This window comes from Mustela nivalis (genome assembly GCF_964662115.1).
Source record: "Mustela nivalis genome assembly, chromosome: 13".
NCBI lineage: Eukaryota > Metazoa > Chordata > Mammalia > Carnivora > Mustelidae > Mustela > Mustela nivalis.
The window spans coordinates 72,253,586-72,277,358 of record NC_139032.1 but is presented as its reverse complement, the minus strand read 5'-3'; the positions used below and the strand labels follow the sequence as shown (position 1 = coordinate 72,277,358).

Below are 23,773 nucleotides of genomic sequence, written 5' to 3'. Positions count from 1 at the left end.
TGTAAATTTCAGATATTCTTTAAGTCATTATTACACATTACAGTGTTTCTCAAGAGTGCCCCCCTCTTCCTCCTGACAATGATTCCCATGTGCTGGGACAAATGTGGAGACACTACTTGAAGATGACTTCATTCTGTAGGGGAAGAAAATTTTTACCTTCTTCTTTTCTAGGTTCTTTGGATTATCTAGTAATTAAATCTATATAAGACAGATTAACAGGAGAAGAAGAAATTTAATTTTGCACATACAGAAGCCCCAGAGATATGTAAGACTCAAGGGGGAGTAGAGCAGTTGAGGCTTATATGCTATCCTGAGTGAAGGAATGAGATAGGGACCTGGGGCTTCAGAGGGAGGGGGGTAATTCCCAGGAGAATAATAAGATATGTTTGGTAATTAGATGTTTGCCCTGCCCTACAGATAGGTCTTTTAGATAAAAAGTTATCTCTGGTAGAAAGGAACCCTCACGAACTGTCAGTGGGAATGTAAATTGGTGTAGCCATTGTGAAAGCCCATATGGGCACCTGGGTGGCTCGGTCAGTGGAGCATGCAACTCTTGATCTTGGGGTTGTGGATTCGAGCCCCATGTTGGGTGTAGACGTTACTTAAAAATAAGATCACATAAAAAAAAAATTTAAAAAAAATAAAAAAAATTAAAAAAAAAAAATAAATAAAAATAAGATCACATTACCTGATTGGCTCAGTCAGTCGAGTATGCAACTCTCAATCCCTAGCTGATGGGTTCAAACCTCATGTTGGACATGGACCCTATTTAAAAATTAAAAAAAAAAAAAATTAAAAATAGAAATATGATACAATCCAGTAATTCCACTACTGAAAAAAGAAAGAAAGAAAATTAAAATATTAATTCAAAAATATATGCATCCTATGTTTACTGAAGCATTATTTATAATAGCCAAAATATGGAAATAACCTAAGTGCTCATGGACAGATGAATGGATATAGGAGATGTGAGGAGAGTGAGATCTTGCTGTTTGCAATAACATGGATGGACACAGAGGATATTACATTAAGTGAAATAAGTCAGAAAAGAAAGGCAAAAACCATTTTTCACTTATATGTGGAATCTGAAAGACAATAAATTAACAAGTAAAAAATCAGCAACAGACCCATATATACAAAGAGCAAACTGATGACCGCCAGAGGGGAGCGTTGGGGGAATTGTGCAAAATGGGTAACGGGGAGTGGAAGATAAAAGCTTCCAGTTACGGAATGAATAAGTCACAGAGATGAAAGGTAGAGCATAGGGAATATGGTCAATGATATTATAATAGCGTTGCATGGGGACAGACGGTGATCATAGCGTATACAGTTGTTAAATCACTATGTTGTACACTTAAGACTAATGTAACATTACATATCAATTATTCTTCAATTAAAAAAAAAAAGAATACATTAGGGGCACCTGGGCGGCTCAGTGGGTTAAAGCCTCTGCCTTCAGCTCAGATCATGATCCCAGGGTACTGGGATCGAGCCCTGAATCGGGCTCTCTGCTCATCGGGGAGCCTGCTTCCCCCTCTCTCTCTGCCTGCCTCTCTGCCTACTTGTGACCTGTCAAATAAATAAATAAAATCTTAAAAAAAAGAATACATTTTTTAAAAAGTTATCTCTGGTAATAGCTCTTTTTCTGGGCCAGTCCCCTTTTCTAAATTCTTTTAGGTATTTGAGAGGCAAAGGTTTTTCTTGAGTCTTCTGGATCTTAATTGACTTCAGCTCAAAATAATCCACATTTTTATTATTTTGTGGCACATTCTGGTCCCCTTCAATTTCCAGATCCCATTCATACAAGGAACTTGAGAACAAGTATTTGTCCAATTTATAGGTGAGGACACCCTGTTTCCCACCTAAAAAGCCAATTTTTTTTTTTTAAGATTTTATTTATTTATTTGTCAGAGACAGAGGGAGAGAGAGCAAGCGAGCACAGGCAGACAGAGGCAGGCAGAGGCAGAGGGAGAAGCAGGCTCCCTGCCGAGCAAGGAGCCCAATGTGGGACTCAATCCCAGGACCCTGGGATCATGACCCAAGCCGAAGGCAGCTGCTTAACCAACTGAGCCATCCAGGCGTCCCTAAAAAGCCAATTTTTTTGTTTGAAAGTATGTTTTCCTCTGATCACTGGCCTCCCTCTGACCTTTCTATCAGTTGTGAAGTTGAAGACATTTTTCTGAAGTCCCCAGAGGGCACTGGGCTGGCTGTCACAGGTTTACCTCTTTCTTCAACTTGATGAAAACATGATTATGTCTTGTGACATGCACAGTGTGTACATCTATAGCATTCACCATGGATACACAAATTTATGAATAAGGCAGACTTGTTCTCGCTTTGCTTGGGGGACATATGAAAAGCCATGTGAGTGCCACATAGGATAGACTCAAGAGTACTTTCACCACAAAAAAGAAATGGTGATTATGTGACCCGAGGGAGGGATTAGCTAATGCTTCAGTGTTAATCATATTGCAGTACATAAATCAGCATTTTGTTCACCTTTAACATATATAATAGTATGTCAACTATATCTCAGTTAAAAAAAGAATCAAGAGTACTTTATTAATCTACAAGCTATTCTGCATGAATTTTATGTAATTTCGGGTTAACATTCTAACACTGTTGACTTTTTACACATCAAACAGGGGACATAAAGTTCCCTCTCTAAAGGAAAGTAGGAAATACAGACTAACCTTTTACATAAATGCTGTACCTCCAGCAGCCATTGGGAACTCAGAACTTTTGTTGGGACTCAAAACTACATCTGTTTTGCTACTAAGTATAGAGAGCATTTGAAGTTCAACTATGTGTGAAGCTAGTTTTAATATTTTATTCACTTATATTCTTATAGATAAAAAAAAGGGGGGGGGGATGTTATAGTGAAGGAAACATCAGAAAACCTTAGTGGAAAGTGGGTTGAGGAAGGAAACTGAGAAAGTAGATACTGAGAGAATTTCTCCAGAACTCCATTATTCACTTGCAAAATCCTGAATATGTTTATACGAAATGTAGTTTAAAATCAGGATGACTGTATTCCTTGGTTTGCCTGGGACAAACTCTATTTCTGTTGTCATGGTATGGTTATTAATTTGCTTCTTTCATTCTCAAAAGTGTTAGATTTATTTTTTTTTAAAATTTTATTTATTTATTTGACAGAGAGAAATCACAAGTAGATGGAGAGGCAGGCAGAGAGGGAGAGAGGGAAGCAGGCTCCCTGCTGAGCAGAGAGCCCGATGCGGGACTCGATCCCAGGACCCTGAGATCACGACCTGAGCCGAAGGCAGTGGCTTAACCCACTGAGCCACCCAGGTGCCCCAAAAGTGTTAGATTTAGACAGTAAATTATGATAACTTTATTTATAATCTAATCTCCCAAATTCCGGTTTCATGTCAATGTAGTATTTTCTAACTATCAAGGATTACATTTCAACAAGTCAAAATTTGTATTTACGTCTAATCCTTTCTCACACACAGGTGATTACATAAATGCTAGCATCACTCTAAATAGGTTCTGGCAAACATTCCTCAATTAGCTGAGTTAATGTAGTTAAAAAGCTTTAGCAGAATTTGGAGAGTTCTACTAAACATACTGCCCTATTGATGAAATTTTAGAATATAAGCGAGGTCCCAAGCTGACGACCAAAAAAGAATTCTTAGGACATTTCTGGTGCAAAAAGGTGACGGGGGACACGGGGACAGGACCCATGGGCAGGAGAGTTGCTGCAAGAGGGCTGTGAGGGTTGACTGGTTATATACTACTAGGTTGGGGCAGGTAAGGGAAAAGGGAGGTTTCGAAAGAAATTTCATATGCTAAAGACAACCTGTAAGATACCAGAAGCCTAGCCCCTGTCAAGTTAAGGTTGTTTCTCCCCTCTAGCAAGGCATTAATATTAAGATAGCTGAGAGATTCCAGGAAGAATGTCTCGCCTGTCCCACCCCAGAGTGGGGGGTGGGGGGAGGTTGCAGGGGGTCAGCTTCTGCTTTGTCTTCTGCTAGCCTTCTGTTCCCTCATCACTATCATATAAAATGTTCTGTTTCCTTAGGTAGTCATATGATACCAAAGTCAAATTTTGTAGAGGGCTATTTAGAACTGTTTTTCTTTTCTTTTTTAGGTCTTGCCATCTGTCATCACACCTCACTGGTTGAGATAGGATGGTATAAAAATTAAGAATATTCTGTGAAGTAGATGTGTCTGCTGGAATAGAGTGGTACTAGATCAGAGCTCAACGACACAACATAGCTCAGCAGTAAAAACAAACAAACAAAAAAACTCAGTAGTAGTACACAGACTGCTTCAGCAATCCTTACTAGACAAGGCCTACCTGCCTGCCTGGTATCAGCCTCTTAGTGTTAGGTGGTCCTTACAAAGCAATTAAATCTTAACAGCATTCACACTTTAATCTAAGGTAGTTTTACCAAATGGCCCGATCAAATTATTGTTGGCTAACAGGAACCTCAGCACATATAAAAAAAATCATGGGGTGATTATATTACAATGTCCTTTAAAGTCTCTCAATTCCGGATTTAGTGGAAGTCTCCATAATTATAGGAAATAAGTAATAGGTCACCTAAAGTCTATAGAAGCATTGTTTTCTTAGTTTTTCATAACCAGGGTTTTGGATTATTTTCAGATTTGGATTATTTCAGAAATTACACAAGGAGTGAGTGTGCTGCTAAGATTCTACACTAAATTCTAATACATGGGTTTTTCCCCCAAACCTAGCAACTTCTGATACCAGCTGGGTGTCCCACAACTTAATTCTGACACTATCTACCCAGAGATAGCCTCGGATCCCATACATTGAGGGTTCAGTCCTGCAAGACTGCTCCCCAACACGTCCCCACCACACCCACTATGGACACCCATCTCAAGTACAGGTGGTCACCTATACTTCTGACCAGCTGGGAGATTCCAAAGTCCTGTCTTTAGTTTCCATTAATTTGCCAGAGTGGCTCACAGAAGTCAGAGAAATATTTTACTTACTACATGACCAGTTTATTATAAAAGGAAGTAACTCGGCAACAGCCAAATTGAAGAGATGCATAGCGAAATGTAAGGAAAAAGGGACACTCAGCTTCCATCCTCTCTCTAAACATACCACCCTCCCACAATCCCCATGGGCTCACCAACCTGGAAGCTATCTGAACCCTGTCCTTTGGGGCTTTTATGGAAAGTTCATTACATAGTCATGACTGATTAAATCATCAGTTACCCGTGACTGAACTTGACTGCCTGCCCCCCTCTCCCCTCCCCAGAGGTGGGGGAGGACTAAACTAAAAGTTCCAACCCTCAAATCACAAGGTTGGTTCAAGGAGCAACCAGCCCTAGCCTTAGGTGCTTTCCAAAAGTTCCCTCATTAACATAATAAAAGACACGGTCTCCTTCTCCATAGTTAATTCCAAGGGTTTAAGGAGTCCTACCCTTCAGTGGCTCAGTTTGTTAACCATCTGCTTTAACTCAGGTAATGATCTCAAAGTCCTGGGATCCGAGTTTGGTGTCAGGCTCCCTGCTCAGTGGGCTTCTCCCTCTCCCTCAGCCCCTCCTCCCTGCTTATGCTCTCTCTCTTCAAATGAATAAATTAAATATTAAAAAAAAAAAAAGAAAAGAGTCCTAAACCAGGAACTAAAAGGAAGACCAAATATTTATTTCTTATTATAAGTCACAATATCTCAGTTTCATTCTTTCTGTGATATTTTGCAAGGATATTTAGTACATATTTCCTTTGAGGAGAGATATACTCTTCCCAACTTCCTCTCATTACAGGCATCATTATATGCACTGACAATCCAATTAATTTTTTCATTGCATTTTTCAATACTCTCCTTACACTCACAGATGTCTGCACCTTGGTACCACTGATAATTTCCCCAAGGCCGCAATATTCTCACTTCACCACTTAAGTTAGAAGTAACGCATAATTTGTATTAAATAAATACAGAAAAGAAGAAATGACATGAATATGAAGGAGGGGAGTCAAAAGAAAGAGGATGAGGACCAGGAGTAGGAAAAACACATGTTTTAAGAAGAGGAATAAGAAAAGAAAACATTGGGGAGGAAAGGGGCAAGAAGAGAAGACGGAAAGTAAGAGCCCGTCCTCAATAAGATTTGAGGGAATAATGGGGCTCCTGGGTGGCTCAGTCCATTAAGCATCTGCCTTCAGCTCAGGTCATGATTCCAGGGTTTTAGGATAGAGCCCTGGATTGGGCTTCTTGCTCGGGAGGAGTCTGCTTCTCCCCACGGCCTCGTGCGCTCTCCCTCTCTCTCTCTTTCTCACTCAAATAAATAAATAAAACCCTTAAAAAAAAAAGTTCTCATCACACACACAAAAAATTTGTGACTCTGTGTGGTGATGGATGTTAACTACAGTTACTGAGGTGATTATTTCACAATGTATACATATATTGAATCATTATGGTGTCTGGCTGAAATGAATATAATATTACATGTCAATTATATAACAATAAGAAATTACAGGTACACAAACAATAAGACCCAGCCATTCACTCCTAGGTGTTTATCCAAGATAAGTGAAAACACACCCACACCAAGACTTGTACACAAACATTCACAGCAGCTTTATTTGCAGTAGTTGCTAAGTAACCTAAGTGTGCATCAGCAGGTGAGAACAAATTCTGATGTATCTTTATTCTTTATTGAGATATAATTGACATGTAGTATTCCATAAGTTTAAGGTGCGCAATGTGTTGATTTGATATGTATATCTTACAACATGATTACCGCCATAGCTTTACTCAAGCCTCCATCACATCACATAATTATTATTTCTTTTTTGCGGTGAGAACATTGAAGATCTAGTCTCTTAGCAGTTTTGAAGTATATAATACAGTACTGTTAACTATAATCACTATGCTATGCATTAGATCTCCAAAATTTATCTACTAGTTGTATTGGTAGCAGATGAAGAAAGCTAGTGAAACAAATGTTAAGTGAATGGACTCATATTTAAATGTTAAGTGAATGAACGCACTCTCTAACTTTGGCCAGCCCTCCCCTCCTCTGGTGGTGTCAGCAGAGCACACTTTCGGGTTGCAGATCCAGGATATATGCAGATGACAATTCCTTCTTACTCAATTTCATGAGGCTACACAAGGAAGAGTTAACCTCGTTAAAAGCACCCAAAGCAATGTTGCATTAACTAGAAAAAAAAGTACAGAGAACATAACAGGATGCAAATAGATTTGTAAGGAAATTTTATATGTCTTTTGGTTACATTTTTTTTTTTTACTCCATCTATTATAACAGAAATTCGTGGAAGCAAACAAATCAAATTATAAATTAAAGAACAAAGTCCTGCTAAGTTAAATGAGAGCACTCAGGCTAAATATAGTTACTGCAGTTGAAATCTTTTTCTCTAAAATTGTAGGCAGCTAAGCTCTAAAGTAAAATATTCTAAGTTAGGTAGCTATTACAGGGGGTATCCTCTATTTCTCTGGCTTCATGTCCCCATGCAGTATTTCAGCTAGAATAATACTCCTGGCCTGTCTCTTCGCCTCTCATATAACCGTAGGAAGAACGACTGACTTGATGAGCACTTTTGACTAGAACATTAATAAACACATTAGCATCTTCTAGAATCCCTACTCAGAAAGTTAACACTAGTCTGTTTTTACTATGGGTAAAAAGCTAGCGCCTTCCATGGAGCCCTGAGGTTGCCCAACTTTGCCTATAAAAGGATAAGGAAGTTTGATTTTAAGGTGAAATATTAAAGGAAGTCTAGTCTAGACATAAAAACATGCCCTCCAATACAGCTTTTTTTTTTTTTTAAGATTTTATTTATTTATTTGACAGATAGAGATCACAAGCAGGCAGAGAGAGAGGGGAGAAAGCAGGCTCCCTGCTAAGCAGAGAGCCTGATCCGGGCTTGATCCCAGAATCCTGAGATCATGACCTGAGCCAAAGGCAGAGGCTTAACCCACTGAGCCACCCAGGTGCCCCAAGATTTTATTTATTTATTTGACAGACAGAGAGGTCACAAGTAGGCAGAGAGGCAGGCAGAGAGAAAGGGGGAAGCAGGTTCCCCGCTGAGCAGAGAGCGTGACTTGGGGCTGGATCCCAGGGCCCTGGAATAATGACCTGAGCCGAAGGCAGAGGCTTTAACCTACTGAGGCACCCACGAACCCCTCCAATACAGCTTTCATAGTAATTAGCTAACAATTCTTATTTCCAGTTTTGATCTGTGTGTATTTCTCAATGGATTCTTTCAATATTTTATATGTCTGGCTTCCAAAACACAGAAATAAATTGACTCTGTCTCCAGGGTTCACAGTTTGGTGGGGAAGACAAGTTAACTAGCATTTATAGAACAGTATGATAAGTCTGTAATAGAGGTAAATACAAGGTATTATGGCAGCATACAAGGCAGCAGCTTCTTACCCTCAGGTAGGGAGGGGTCAGAGAAAAAGAAACGTAAGTAAGCTGAATTGAGTCTTTAAAGAGAGGTAGGAGTTTACTGGATGGAGAAGAAAATGTTCCAGGGAGAGATGATCAAACAAGGTAGTAAAGTGGGATAATATCAGGAGAAAAAAATGCTATGAAATATTTAAAGATTTACTTATTATTTAGGTGTAAATCATCAGAGGCTCATGTCTTAATATATCAAATTATCTTTGCATTCGTAAAATAAAATCTATTTAGGTCATGCTAACTTTTTTTTTTTAAGATTTTATTTATTTTATTTGACAGATAGAGATCACAAGTAGGCAGAGAGGCAGGCAGAGAGAGAGGGAAGAGGAAGCAGGCTCCCTGCTAAGCAGAGAGCCTGATGCCGGGCTCCATCCCAGGACCCTGGGATCATGACCCAAGCCGAAGGCAGAGGCTTTAACCCACTGAGCCACCCAGGAACCCCTGGTCATGCTAACTTTTAAAATGCTGTTGTATTCAATTTGTTAATGTTTTATTTAGGATTTCTGCATTTATTTCATTATTAATTGGCCTATTGCTTTTTTCTTCTGCTATTCCTCACTAATTTGGTTTCATATTTGTTAGCCTTGTATCGTGAGTTATAAAGTTTTCCATCTTTTTAAAGTTCTGTAAATAACGTTGTTCCTAAAGTTCTGATAGAATCCATGTTTTAAAACATCTTGACGTAGGTGTGCCTGGGTGGCTCACTGGGTTAAGCACCCGACTTAACTTCAGCTCAGGTCATGATCTCAGGGTCATGAGACTGAGCCCCACATCCAGCTCCAGGCTCAGTGTAGAGTCTGCTCAAGATTCTCTCTTTCCTTTTCCTTTTGCTCCTCCCCCTGCTCTCTCTCCCTCTCTCAAATAAATAAATAAATAAAATCTTAAGAAAAAAATCTTGACCTGGTGCCTTTTTCTGAGGTAGAACTTTGGTTAACATTTCCCATTTCTTCTATTTATCAGTTCAAGTTTTCTGCCTCTTGTTGTATCGATTTTCATAATTCATACTTATTAAATAATACCCAATGTTGTCAAAATTTTCACTTTATTGACAGGTTAAACTTTGAGTATTTTTGTAATTTTTAAACTTCTTGGATATTTACATGCATCTGTTAATTCCTTTTTTTTCTTTTTTGTATTTTCAGCTGTTTTCTCTTCCCTCAGTTTTGCAAGAGGACGGTTTGTCTTGTTAGCATTTTCTTTTTTAAGATTTTATTTATTTATTTGATAGACAGACACAGCGAGAGAGGGAGCACAAGCAGGGGGAGTAGCAGAGGGAGAAAGAGACTTCCCACTGAGCAGGGAGCCTGATGAGGGGCTTCATGCAGGGCTCCATCCCAGGACTCTGGGATCATGACTTGAGCCACCCAGGTACCCTGTCCTGTTAGTATTTTCAATGGACTAGCTGTTGATCTTATTTATCTTACTTGACCTTTCAAATGCATCATACACACATTTTCTTTTTCATCACTTTTCATCACTCTAAGTGACATAAAATTCTTTAAAAAGAAGTTATAAGAAAAGATAGTAATTCACAGGAAAGGGGAGCCCTCTGGAGGTTGAAATTTCAAAGTTTAGTGCTTATTGAGATTGCCCTCCATAATCAAAATTAATAAAATGGCCACCAATAAGAAGAGAGTAGGGGGGGAAAAACCCATTTTTAACAACACTACATAAAACACAAATATATTTAATAAGAAACATGAAGTGCATATATAGATATACTATATAATCATGTAATCATAGGTAGTACTCATAGGGCACTTACTAGCCAGGTATTGTTTTTTTGGTATTATTTTAAGCACTTTAGATATTTTAACCCAAGTAATCTTCATGATAACTCTGCAAGGTACCCCATAATATAGGAGGGGGAGATAAAGAACAAGTACACAAAGGTGAATGAATAGTTTACATGGCTAGTGACAGCATAGGTGAGTTTGGAACCCAGGCAGCTGATTCTTGCATATATGAACTAAAGCACTATGCTCTATTAAAGTGTGCACACACACACACACAGAAATTGTAAAATTGGGCACCTGGGTGGCTCAGTTGGATAAGCATCTGCCTTTGGCTTGGGTCCTGATTCCAGGGTCCTGGGATCCAGCCCGAGCTGGGCTCCCTGCTCAGTGTGGAGCCTGTTTCTCCCACTCCCTCTGCCACTCCCTCTCCTTGTGTTCTCTCTGTTGAGTAAATAAAAAAAATCTTTGGGGGAAAAAAACCAAACTGGGTGTCTGGGTGGCTCAGTCGGTTAAGTGTCTGCCCTTGGCTCAGGTCACGATACCCTAGTCCCAGAGTCTCACTCTCTCTCTCACAGAAATAAATAAAATCTTTAAAAAATACATATTTTAAAAAGAAATTGTAGGGACACCTCGGTGGCTCGGTTGGTTGAGTGGCTGCCTTCAGCTTGAGTCATGGTTCCAGAGTCCTGGGATCAAGCCCCGAGTCAAGCTCCCTGCTTGGCAGAAAGCCTGCTTCTCTCTTTCTGCCTGCCCCTCTGCTTACCTGTGCTCTCTCTGTCAAATAAATAAATAAAATCTTTTTAAAAAAGAAATTATAAAATTATTGGGGAAGATGACAAAAGACTTGAGTAAATGAAAAACCATATTAGGTTCTATGATTCTAAAGATTATCTACTAAAATCAGTCAATTCTCTCAAATTAATCTATCACTTCTATTTCATCTTAATCAGAATCCCAGTAAAAGAAAATGTGGGATGTTGGCAAAATATTTCTTGTACTTTTTTTAAAGAATAAAACTTAGAGGGGTGCCTGGCTGGCTCAGTCAGAGGAGCAGACAGCTCTTGGTCTCAAGGTCATGAGTTCAAGCCCCACATTGGGTATAGAGACTACTTAAATAAATCCATAAATAAATAAGCTTTTAAAAAACAGAATAAACCTTAGAGGGTAGGCACAAATTGTTTCTTTTTTTTTTTTTTTTTTCTTTTTCTAAAGGAGAGTAGTGGAGCCACCTGGGTGGCTCAGTCAGTTAAGCGTTCAACTCTTGACTTTGGCTTAGGTCATGATCTTGCAGGCATGAGATGAAGCACCAAGTCGGGCTCTCTGTGCTCAGTGTGGAGTCGGCTTGTTCCTCTCCCTCTACTCCTCCTCCCACTTGTTCACTCTCTCTCCCTCAAATAAGTAAACAAAATATTTTTTTAAAAAATTAAAAATAGGGATGCCTGGGTGGCTCAGTGGGTTAAAGCCTCTGCCTTCAGCTCAGGTCATGATCTCACGGTTCTGGGATCCATCCCCACATCGGGCTCTCTGCTCAGCAGGGAGCCTGCTTCTCCCTTCCCTCTCTGTCTGCCTCTCCGCCTACTTGTGATCTCTGTCAAATAAATAAATAAATAATATTTTTAAAAAAATTAAAAATAAAAAAAAATAATAGTGGATGAGACTGCTGCCCAGAAATTAAAACTTTAATCATTAAAAGATTATGGATAAATAAATAAATAAACACAGCTCAGGAGTAAACCATCAATAGAATAAATTACAAATCTGGAAAGTTTAGTTTACATATAGAATAATCTGTGTATGGACATATATGTCCATTTAAAAAAAATCTTTATAAATAAATAAATTACATCTTTATCATTTTATTTATTTATTTGACAGAGAGAGACACAGCAAGAGAAGGAACACAAACACGGGGTGTGGGAGAGAGAGAGAAGCAGGCTTCCTGCCAAGAAGGGAGCCTGATACAGGGCTCAATCCCAGGACCCCGGCATCATGACCTGAGCAGAAGGCAGATGCTTAACCATCTGGGCCACCCAAGTGCCTCTAAGGATGTAATTTAAATCAGAAAGGAAAAATTAATAAATAACTCACTAAACTATGTAAGAAAATATTAAATTATAAACTTATTTTATGCCTTACACATACACATAGAAACACATATATGTAGAAACACACACACATGCACAGACACCTAATCCCAGAGATTCTAAATGTAAAGAATGACATGATAAAAACAGTAGAAGAATACATATTGGAGTATCTGTAGAGTTCTTGGGATAGAGGTGACTTTTCTAAACATGATCCAAAAAGTAGAGATAATAATGAAAGAGAATATCAATTTGGCTATGAAAAATGAAAAACAAAAACTGAAAAATTACTCTCAATTTTCTTCCTACCTACTGATTTTAAATAACATAAAACCTTGTTTGTTGAAGGTGTGTGGCATGGATGTTCTTAAGTGGATAATAATATAGCTTGAACCTAATGTTGCCTAAGATATTTGATCAGAATGGGAGGGTTGTTTTCCTTCTACCTAAATACTATGTGTGAAGATGAGTCACATCGAAAAGTGCTGTTATTCTTGGTGGCCAATGAACCTCTCATGACTTTCAACCTCAAAGAATATGTTCTTAACAGACTTTTACTCATTCATTAAGCTCATATTCAATAACTACTATGACCAAGGTATAGAGCTAGGATATTCTGGGGGACCAAAATTCTGAAGCCCTACATAGTATAGTAGGAAGAACCCGCAATTAGAGACAGAACTCTTGAGTTAGATCTTGGGTCATATTGGAATATTTCTGCCCTTTGGCAGGTCACTTGATTTCCCTGAGCCTCAGTTTTCTTATCTGTTAGTAAAGTAGACTTTGGAGAATTACTGTGAAGATTAGAACCAAACAAGCAAACAAACTTGTATTGAGCTCTTGTTCTTTACCGGGTTCTTAACATATTTGCAAGAGTGCTTATAAAATTCTACAGAAAAATATGTTACTATCACAATGAGTTCCCTGTTCTAAAGGAGGTAAAAATAGAGAGAGGGCAAAAAAAAAAAAAAAGCATATACATGCTTTATAATGTCAACATTTGTAAGTGAGAAAAACACCACTGGGGGAGGGGGGAGGAAAAGATCTGAGATTAGGGAACTCAGCTGGGAAGCTTGAACTGGGCTTGAAAGTGGTTGGGTATTTGAAACTTAGGAGATGCATGAGAAGGATAACATAGAAGGTATGGTATGAAAGGGAGCAAAGAGAAGGATAAAAAGCAAAGAGTATGCACAGAACAGCAGTATTTTAACATGAATATAAGGTGGATGTAGGTTGGCAGTACCTGGAAAAAGTGTGAAGCCAGATCAGAGAGAGATGTGAAGGCCAAACTTGGCAGTCTGGACTCAGTGCCTTGGGGAATAAAGAGTTGTGTAAAATGTACACAAAAATTTTGGCATAAGACTGATTTGGATTTGAATTGGCTCCTCACATCCTAGCTATAGAGTTTTGAGCAAGACACTCAACCTCTCTAAGCCTCAGTTTCTCATCTATATGATGGAGATACTAATACTAACTTAAGTTCCAAGCACTGTATCTTGTGAATAAAAAATGCATGATGTGACGTAGTCATTGTGATAGGCACTGGTTGACTACTGAAGGACTCTGATGAGAGTAGCTGACATAAATCCTATAGCACAAAATGCAGACTAGATGAAAGGCTGGGAGAACAGTTAGAAAATTACAGGAGTCCTAGGGGATACAGATAAGTTGAAAAAAACAGAAGGATCAAAATAAAAGTTTTAAAGAATATTATAAGATAGAATATCATTAAGTACTTTTTAGACACAGAGAGAACCTATTGTAGGGGAAAGCATGAGGATACATGAGAGGAAATAACCTGTGAACTAAATTTCTGGAGCTGGTGAGTGGGGATGAAATAAAGAATTCAGAGAAAACTACTCTCCTGGATTTCTTTTTCTTTTTTCTTTTTTAAATTTTATTTACTTATTTGACAGAGAGAGAGCACAAGTAGGCAGAGCAGCAGGCAGAGAGAGGGGGAAGCAGGCTCCTCACTGAGCAGAGAGCCCGATGCAGGGTTCCATCTCAGGACCCTGTGATCATGACCTGAGCCGAAGCCAGAGGCTTAATCTACTGAGCCACCCAGGCACCCTCTCTGCTTGATTTCTTATCTGTTTTGTTCTGTGATATAGAATGCATTCTTGTCAGCAGCATAAATAATTTGGAAAATAGGGTAGGGTGTAAATACTAGAAGAGATTAGTCTTGGAAAGAAAGAAGAGTATTTATCCACAGAAAGAAGTAAGAAAATGCCAAATGAGACTATATGGACATTTTGATATAAAAAGAGGAAAGTGAAGGAACACAGTTTCTCACTCAAGAAGGCAAAGTCACTTCCAGGGAATGGGGTAAGTTGTATATATATGACTAGAAGAGTATGGATATAGTTTAGTCTTTAATCACCTAAGATCAGGATTTCTCAGCCTTCATACTATGGATATTTTGGGCTAGGTAATTCTTACTTAAGGGTGGTGGTAGACTTTCCTCTTAATTTTAGGATATTCATAGCAGGATCCTGGCCTCTGCTAATTAGATGCCAATAGCAACCCTTCCTTCAGTTATGACAACCAAAAATGTCTCCAGATATGTCCAAATGCCCTCTAAGAGGCAAAATCACCTCAAATGAGAACCACTGGTCTAGCTGTTGGAATATGATAAGGGTCTAAAGATAGGGACATTGTCTTGAGACTCCTTCCTCTTTCGCACATTCAGAGCATTGCTGGTATATATAAACTCTCTCCCATATATATATATATATATAATGATTTTATATATAAAATGAAGGAAAATAATGATTGACAATCAGCATTGAAGGACTTGCTGGAGTTGCATAACATATATTTGTAGTAGAACCAATAAATCTGATATTACAGTTTTATTGTTTTCTCCCCAAATTACAGAGAGTCCAGGTGCAGAACAGATGGGAGAAATCAGGAAGCTAGAAGCCTAAAGAGAAAGATATTTAAAAGAGAAGGTGCTCTGTGGTTGTGATGAGCAATGGGTGTTATATGCGACGAATGAATCATTGAACAATACGTCAAAAACTAATGATGCACTATAAGCTGGCTAACTGAACATAATAACAAATAAATAAAAAGCAGCTTATAAAAAATAAATAAATAAAAGAGAAGGTGCTTGATAGGGTTAGATATTATTGTTTCAGGGTACTTTTTTTTTTTCTTTTTTATGGTAAGAGACAATACAAGTTGCTAATCTACTAAGTTTGTACATACCAAGCATGTAGTAGGTGCTCAAAAATGATTTGTTAAGGGGCGCCTGGGTGGCTCAGTGGGTTAAAGCCTCTGCCTTCGGCTCAGGTCATGATCCCAGAGTCCTGGGATCGAGCCCCGCATCGGGCTGTCCGCTCTGCGGATAGCCTGCTTCCTCCTCTCTCTCTTTCTACCTGCCTCTCTGCCTACTTGTGATCTCTGTCTGTTAAATAAATAAATAAAATCTTTTTAAAAAAATTATTTGTTAAATTAATTTACATTGTAAGATATGAGACTGGGTCTAAATTCAAAATATGAAATTGTGAGAATTGTTTATGAAATAACATTAAGACTTCTTTTGGAGAGGGGTGCCTGGGTGGCTCAGCTGATTCAGTGTCTGCCTTTGGCTCAGTTAATGATTCCAGGGTCTTGGGATTCAGTACCTCATTGGGCTCTCTGAACAGCAGGGAGTCTGCTTTTCCCTCTGTCTCTCCCCTTGCTCGTTCTCTCTATCTCTCTCTAGTAAAAATAAATTTAAAAATTTTTTTAAAAAGATTTCTTTTGGAGAGAAAAAGAGAAATAGTTTTCCCATCTTGTATAAGCATGATACTGGCTACCCTGCATATCAGTGATTTGTTACAACTTACAGTTTGAATATGCAGTTTAGACCTCAGGAAGTTATTTATTTTATAAGTTGGTTCATTTTCCATTAGGTACACAGTGGTGCTGTTATGCTTTTGTGCTTCAAAGAGCTAGATTTCCCATAGGTGTGGTTAATCTGATGAAATTCTAAATGAGATATTTATTCATTTATTCTGTATCTCTACAACTTACTTGTTAAAACAATAAAGCATTATTTCCTTTAAGTTCCCATAACTTTTATGACATTAATTTCCTCAGGGAATAACTAGTTTTTATGTAAATATCTTATTTCCCCTGCCACATTGACAGAGTAGAATCATTTGCTCTCCTCAACTAGCATAGATCCTTGTGCATAACACGTGCTCAAAAATTGATGGATGGGGCACCTGCATGGCTTAGTCGATTAAGCATCCAACTCTTGATTTCAGTTCAGGTTGTAATTTCAGGGACATGAGATCCAGCCCTGTGTTGGGCTTTACGCTGGGCGTGGAGCCTGCTTAGGATTCTCTCTCTCCCTCTTCCTCTGTCCCACTCCCGTAAAGAAATTGATGGATACATCCATGAGTGAACAATTACACCTCACTGGGTGGAAGTCCAAAGACCTATATTCCTATCCCACCTATTAATTTTTGGCAAATTCCTTAATTTCACTGGACCATAAAATATGAGAGGTGTTAGGGTAAATGTTACCCAGGGAAATACTAAAGCATAGAGCTAGCCCTTCCATTTTTCAGAAGGAAAAGGATACAAGTAAAACTGCTTATTCAAGCCTAAAGCTTCTTTAGGGGAACAGAGTCAGGTCTAAACATGGATAATGTTTTTATCCTAGCCAGAAGCTTAGCTTAAGTGAATTTTTCAATGTGTATAAAAGATGATATATATATATGTAAGGCATGAGATGACTCATAATCAGCAAAATGTGTAGGGGTTCAACATGTGAAAAGAGAAAAATGATCGTGTTTATAGAGACAGATGTTGCAAAAATAGGCTACAATAACATGTGGCTTCTGTATTTGAAAACAAGATAAACTATATAAATAGTATACTTGTGAAAATTTCTTTACATGCTGATGCTACCACAGCTTGTTTCTAGCATTATTATCTAGTTTAATTAGATTAAATATGTTGTGCCAAAATGTTTGCTCTCAATCTATTGATGTAAAATAGTTCGCTACTGATCAAAAGATAATATGTAAGACTACACCCATAAATTAGCAACCACAAGACAAGTTACTTATGCAACACATTTGTGCAATATTATTTCATTCCACATATCCAGATTTTCTGCATAATCTGGTTCAGACTAATCTGCAACTCCGTCTCAAATTGACTATCCATCATATTCATGCCACGTCTTCTTTGGCTGATGTGTGTGTATGCATGTGTAATATTTCATACACATTAATTCTTCTGCAAAAACACTGAAAACTTACATTTATTTTTTTTTAAAGATTTTATTTATTTATCAGAGAGAGAGAGAGAGAGAGAGCAAGCACAGGCAGACAGAATGGCAGGCAGAGGCAGAGGGAGAAGCAGGCTCTCTGCGGAGCAAGGAGCCCGATGTGGGACTCGATCCCAGGACGCTGGGATCATGACCTGAGCTGAAGGCAGCTGCTTAACTAACTGAGCCACCCAGGCGTCCCTGAAAACTTACATTTAATAGAAAATGCAAAAAAGTTTTTGATTATTTCAAAATGACCTAGTGCCAAATTTCAAGGAGTGAATTAAGTATCTATTTTAGAACTTACTCTAGATAAGGTATTGTGCTAGTATATACAAAGTGTGTAAATGTAATTAAGACCTGGTCCATGGCCCCTGATCTCAAGAATACAGGTAGGAGATGAAGGCATGAACAAAACAATTATAATGTAAAGCATGAAAATTACCCAAAGTGGGACACTGAGAATGTTAGAGTGCCAAAAATGTGACAACTAATTCTAAGATTAACAGTGGGAAGAGGAAACAATTGAACTGAACCGTGTAGAATAAATAGGTCTTCAATATGTGATCAGAATACAAATAAAACAGCAGGAACAAAGACTTGGAAGTTGAAGGATCTGGGAGATGTTCAAGGAATGGCTAATGGTTCAGAGTTCCAAAGTAAATGGGGCAAAATAATTGTTCCATGCAAAGAAATTCAGATTTCATCTGATATGTGATAAATTATGAAGTTTGGGCAGGGAAATGATAGTTTCGGTTAGTTGTTTTAGAAATATCATCCTGGCAACAATACACAGAATTGTCTGAAGAAAAGAAAAATGAAAAAGACAAGTAACATCAGACTAGGATTCATGAGCTTCTCAAAGGCTAAGATCTGTTTTATTTTTGCATCTTTAGTACCTAATATTGTGCCTGGCACAAAGTATGTTCTCAGTAAACATTAAACATTATTACTCTGTCCTCAACAGCATAGCATATCAATACAACAATGAAGCTTAATATTATTATAAGGGATTTCCACAAGTATATAGAATTGATCCAACTTCCTTTATGGCTCCTCAGCTTAGATTATATTAAAGTGTGTTTGGGGCTCAGTTGGTTAAGCACCTGACTTGGTTTTGGCACTGATCATAATCTCAGTGTTGTAAGATCGAGCACTGCATTGGGCTCTGTCTCAGAGTGGAGTCTGCTTGGTTTTCCTTCTCCCTTTTCCTCTGCCCTTCCCCATGTGTGCTCTTTCATTCTATCTCTTTCTCTCTCAAATAAATAGATAAATAAATAAATAAAATCTTTATATTCAAGTGTGTTTAAATTTACTTCCACCTAGATACAAAATAATACTAACAAATAATGGTAAATTAAAATTTAAATGGCAAACTAATTGTTCTAAGAGTCTTTTCATATGCATAATTTAGAAATGATGCAGAAACATTATCTACTGAGAAAAAACATAGACGACTTAGATGTACAGGTGAAACTCACTCTGAATATATAAACAAAACTACTTTTAGAAATTTCCAAAGATAATCAGAAGGAAAATCTTTGTAAAAAACATGGCAGACCAAGAACAAATGTTCCTTCTAAACTGTATATGGCCCTTGGGCACCTGGGTGGCTCAGTGGGTTAAAGCCTCTTTCTTCGGCTCAGGTCATGATCCCAGGGTCCTGCGATCGAGCCCTGCATCGGGCTCTCTGCTCGACAGGGAGCGTGCTTCCTCCTCTCTCTCTGCCTGCCTCTCTGACTACGTGGGATCTCTGTCTGTCAAATAAATAAATAAATAATATATTAAATAAATATATAAACTGTATATGGCCCGGCTAAAAGCATGGACTCTGAACCAGACTACCTGGGTTTGCAATATAATTTCTAGGTGTTTAATCTTGGGTAGGACACTTAAGCTCTCAATGACCTAGTTTTCTTACCTATAAACTGGGGTTTGTAATATAGTATCTAGTTTATAAGTAGTTGCAAAGTGTTTAGAATAGTGCTTGGCACATAGTAAGTGGTCAATAAAAGTTAGGTATTTTTAAATTATTCTTCTTAAAGTAGCAGAAATATTATATTTCTCAAAGTCTGTTTTTTCCTCCTTATTTTAATAATAGAATCTCCAAGTTGTAACTATGCATATGACTGTCCAGAATAAACAATGAATCTTCTAGCCTTTACTACTGCTAAAACTGACCAGGTGTCTAGGGCCTAACCAATGAGATGTAAGCAGAAGTGTCATGTGGCAGCCAATGAGAACCTTCCTTGAAAGACAGCTAGATACTTACCAGATACTCACAATTAAATAACATGGGGGTGCCTGGGTGGCTCGGTGGGTTAAACCTCTGTCTTTGGCTCGGTCATTGTCTCAGGGTCCTGGGATAGAGCCCTGCATCACACTCTCTGCTCATCAGGGAGCCTGCTTCCCTCTCTCTCTGTCTGCCTCTCTGCCTACTTGTGATCTCTTTCTGTGTGTCAAATAAATAAATAAAATCTGTAAAAAAATTTTTTTAAAAATTAAATTAACATGAAGCTGCTAAGGGTTGGTAAGGACACAAAGCAATAGGAATCTAAAACATAGCTGGTGGGAGTGTTAATTAGTATAATCACTTTGGAAAACAGTTTGCCATTACTGAAAAAATGTGATGATATGCATACTCAATAATCCAGAAATTCATTCCTAAAATTATGTTCCAGAAAAATGTACATGTATATTAGGATATATGTACAAGGATATTGATAGAAGCACTATTTGCAATTTGTAATAATCCAAAGGTCCATCAAACAATAGAATGGATAGGGGCGCCTGGGTGGCTCTGTGGGTTAAAGCCTCTGCCTTCAGCTCAGGTCCTGATCCCAGGGTCCTGGGATCGAGCCCCATGTCGGGCTCTCTGCTCACCAGAGAGCCTGCTTCCCTTCCTCTCTCTCTGCCTGCCTCTCTGCCTGCTTGTGATCTCTCTCTCTGTCAAATAAATAAATAAATAATCTTAAAAAAAAAAACAATAGAATGGATAAATAAATTGAGGTATATTTATACAATGGTGTATTCAGCAATGAAACTGAATTAACATACATACATACAATGTCATTCACTGAATAGAAACAAGAACCAAACTAACACAAACAGCAATATTTAAAAATAAGCAAAACTGTATCATTTAGAAAGCATACTTGGGTGAAACTAAACAAAAGCAAAGCAGTGATTACCATAAAGTCAGGATTATAGTAATCTCTAGGTCTAGAGGGAGACTTCCTCAAGGGAGAGTTGTGATTAGAAAAGGAAACACAGCTTCTCAAATTCTGTAATGCTCTGTTTCTTTGAGTGGAGATTGCATAGATGTTTCTTTAAAATAATTTTTTAAGCTATAGATTGTCTTTAGCATTTTTCTATATAAACATTATATTTCACAATTTTAATTACAGATATGTAAAGAAATATTGTACTCTTGGCCTCTCCTCTTTTTCATTCCTTGCTCCACCTTGCTGCCTGAAACATAAACACTGCCACCTGAGACCCTGAGACCAAGGACCACAGCACAGGAATATCAGAATAATGAGCTTGATGTTTAAGTCCCTGAGGACTCTGTGGGGCACAGCTGCCATATCAGACGTGAACCTTTTACTTCTGTACCTCATTTACAGGACAGAGAAATAAATTTTATATTGCTTGGAAATTTTCTGTTATCTACACAGTCAAATCTGATATTAACTAATGTACCTATATACAAGATCTTCAAGAGACAACCTACTGAATAGAAAATCACCTGATCAGGGTGCCTGGCTGGCTCAGTGGGTTGAAGCCTCTGTCTTCGGCTTGGGTCATGATCCCAGGGTCCTGGGATCGAGCCCCACATCGAGCTCTCTGCTGGGCGGGAAGCCTGCTTCCCCCTCTCTCTGCTGCCTCTGCCTACTTGTTATCTCTGTCTGTCAAATAAATAAAATCTTTAAAAAAAGAAAAGAAAAATCACCTGATCTTGTACATACACACAGACACACACACAAAATTAATTAATGGGATTCATGGAAGAAGAAATCCAAAGAGCTCATGGGCATCTAAAAAGTGTTTAATCTCAGCAGTAATCAGGATGTAAATTAAATTAAAATCAGTAATCAGGATATAAATGTAAATTAAAACAATAATGAGATAGTATTTTTCATGTGTCAGACCAGAAAATAAAAGAAAAAATATTCATTTTTGTTGAGTACTCAGGAAAATGATCCATCTCAGGCACTGTTAACATAAATCACTACAAATTTTTTTTAATATTTTATTTATTTATTTGACAGAGATCACAAGTAGGCGGAGAGGCTGGCAGAGAGAGAGAGGAAGGGAAGCAGGCTCCCTGCTGAGCAAAAAGCCTTACTCGGGGCTCGATCCAGGACCCTAAGACCATGACCTGAGCCGAAGGCATAGGCTTAACCTACTGAGTCACCCAGGCGCCCCAAATCACTACAAATTTTTGAAAGGTAAATTGGCACTATTAAATTTGAAACACTTTTACCACTTAAGGCAGCAAAGCAAAACAAATCTATACCATAGGAATAACAGCAATAATATTCAAAACTCTACATCTAAGAATTCCTATTGCAGCATTATTTGTCAAGATAAAAAACAAACAAACAAAACAACAACCATCCTGAAAACAATCTGCTAAAGCCTTCAGTAGCAGAATGTTTGGATAGATTATAGCATATTTTCACTATGAAATAATATGCAGCTGTTAAAATGAGTTAAATCAGGGCGCCTGGGTGGCTCAGTGGGTTAAGCCTTTGCCTTCGGCTCAGGTCATGATCCCAGGGTCCTAGAATCGAGCCCCACATCCGGCTCTCTGCTCAGTGGGAAGCCTGCTTCCTCCTCTCTCTCTCTGCCTACTGCCTACTTGTGATCTCTCTCTCTGTCAAATAAATAAATAAAATCTTTTAAAAAAATGAGTTAAATCTATATATTTTTAACTGGAAGGTTGTTCATGATGTATGGTTTAGTGAAGGAACATGAAAAATAAGGCACCCATTTTTATATAACTGGCCAAACTATTTTGTGTGTGCATGTCCATATAAATTTGTATGAATGTACAAGAAGGTATGAAAAGATATACCCCTGGATGGAGGGATGGGGTAACTGAGTGATGGGCGTTAAGGAGGGCACTTGATAAAGTGAACACTAGGTGTTAGATGCAGCTGATATATCACTAAATAATAATATATCTGAAATAATATATATGTATATATATAAAATATAATCTGAAATAATAATATAATATATCTTAAATTTTAAATTTTAATTTAATTTAATTTTTAAAAGATACACCCAGATTGTTAACATCAGTTATCGGGGAATAAGTTTTGTAATAGAGATTACATTTTCTTAATTCATTTTAGAATGGTTTTGCCCGTTACAATGAGTATGAGTACAATGAGTGTTACTTTTGTAATTTTTACCAAATTAATTTAAAATTAGTTTTAATAAAAGGTATACATCCAAGGATACATAGTAATGTACCTCAATGACAGATGAACATCTTTATATTGATTACCGCCAAACATCAAATCCGTATCGGTGAAGCAAACTGCACACACCTGCGCAAAATACAATGAAGTCAGTCACTTGGGAAAGTAATGTGGCTTATCCACTGATGTCTCATAATTACTATTTTGTTAGTAATTAACTGGAAAAACACCCATGTGTTACTAAAATAAATAAACGCATGTTACTTCTTGCAATATTCTGGGGAGAAATTTAATGCCAAGTTAGGTCACGGAAAGAAAGACAGGAGTTAAGAAATACAGTGACAATTCTTCCTGGTCAGGTGGGTCTAGTAATTCCTAAATGAGTGTGTTTGTGAAGGGGTGGCTATCAATCAACGTGTACGATCTGCGTGTCCCAATTCTAGCTATCTTCCTGCCCCTGCCCCTCCTCAAATGCTCTTCTGCCATCAAGGCACGGCCAACACCGAGCCAGATACCTGAATCAGGCTGGCCTCCTCCCTTTCACTTTCTTGTCTCCCTGCATCTGATGCCTCAATCCTGTTTTACGTCGGGAAAGCTTCTGCCCCTGCCTTCTCTCTGTTCCTTTCCCGTTTGGTCAGGATTAGCCAATAACATCAGAAGTCCAGACTCCCCGGCCTGGTCTTCCCTGCCTTTCGTACCGGCTCCTTCCGGGCTTCCCTCCACCTGCTCCGCTGTCACTCTCCACTCGATGCGGCAAAAGATCCGCTCACCAACGAAGACCCCGACAGCCTAGGCACTGGGCAACCGCAGGCGGAAGTGCTAGGAGCC

General features: G+C 38.3%; 1 protein-coding gene and 1 long non-coding RNA gene across 2 annotated transcripts in view; one reads left to right on the top strand and one right to left on the bottom strand.

The window, feature by feature from the left end:
* Positions 1-681: 681 nt before the first annotated feature.
* LOC309847129 lies at positions 682-23,751 on the bottom strand. The gene is made up of 3 exons (XR_014302330.1): positions 23,644-23,751; positions 22,998-23,074; positions 682-765 (listed from the first exon to the last, which is right to left on the bottom strand). It is a non-coding gene; the product is annotated as an uncharacterized lncRNA (long non-coding RNA).
* The window catches only part of ECPAS (Ecm29 proteasome adaptor and scaffold), a 295,320-nt gene continuing 280,312 nt past the window's right edge, over positions 8,766-23,773 (top strand). The window contains exon 1 of the mRNA XM_082696890.1: positions 8,766-8,894. The gene's annotated coding sequence lies outside the window, so the exon portion shown is untranslated. The remainder of the gene's footprint in view (positions 8,895-23,773) is intronic.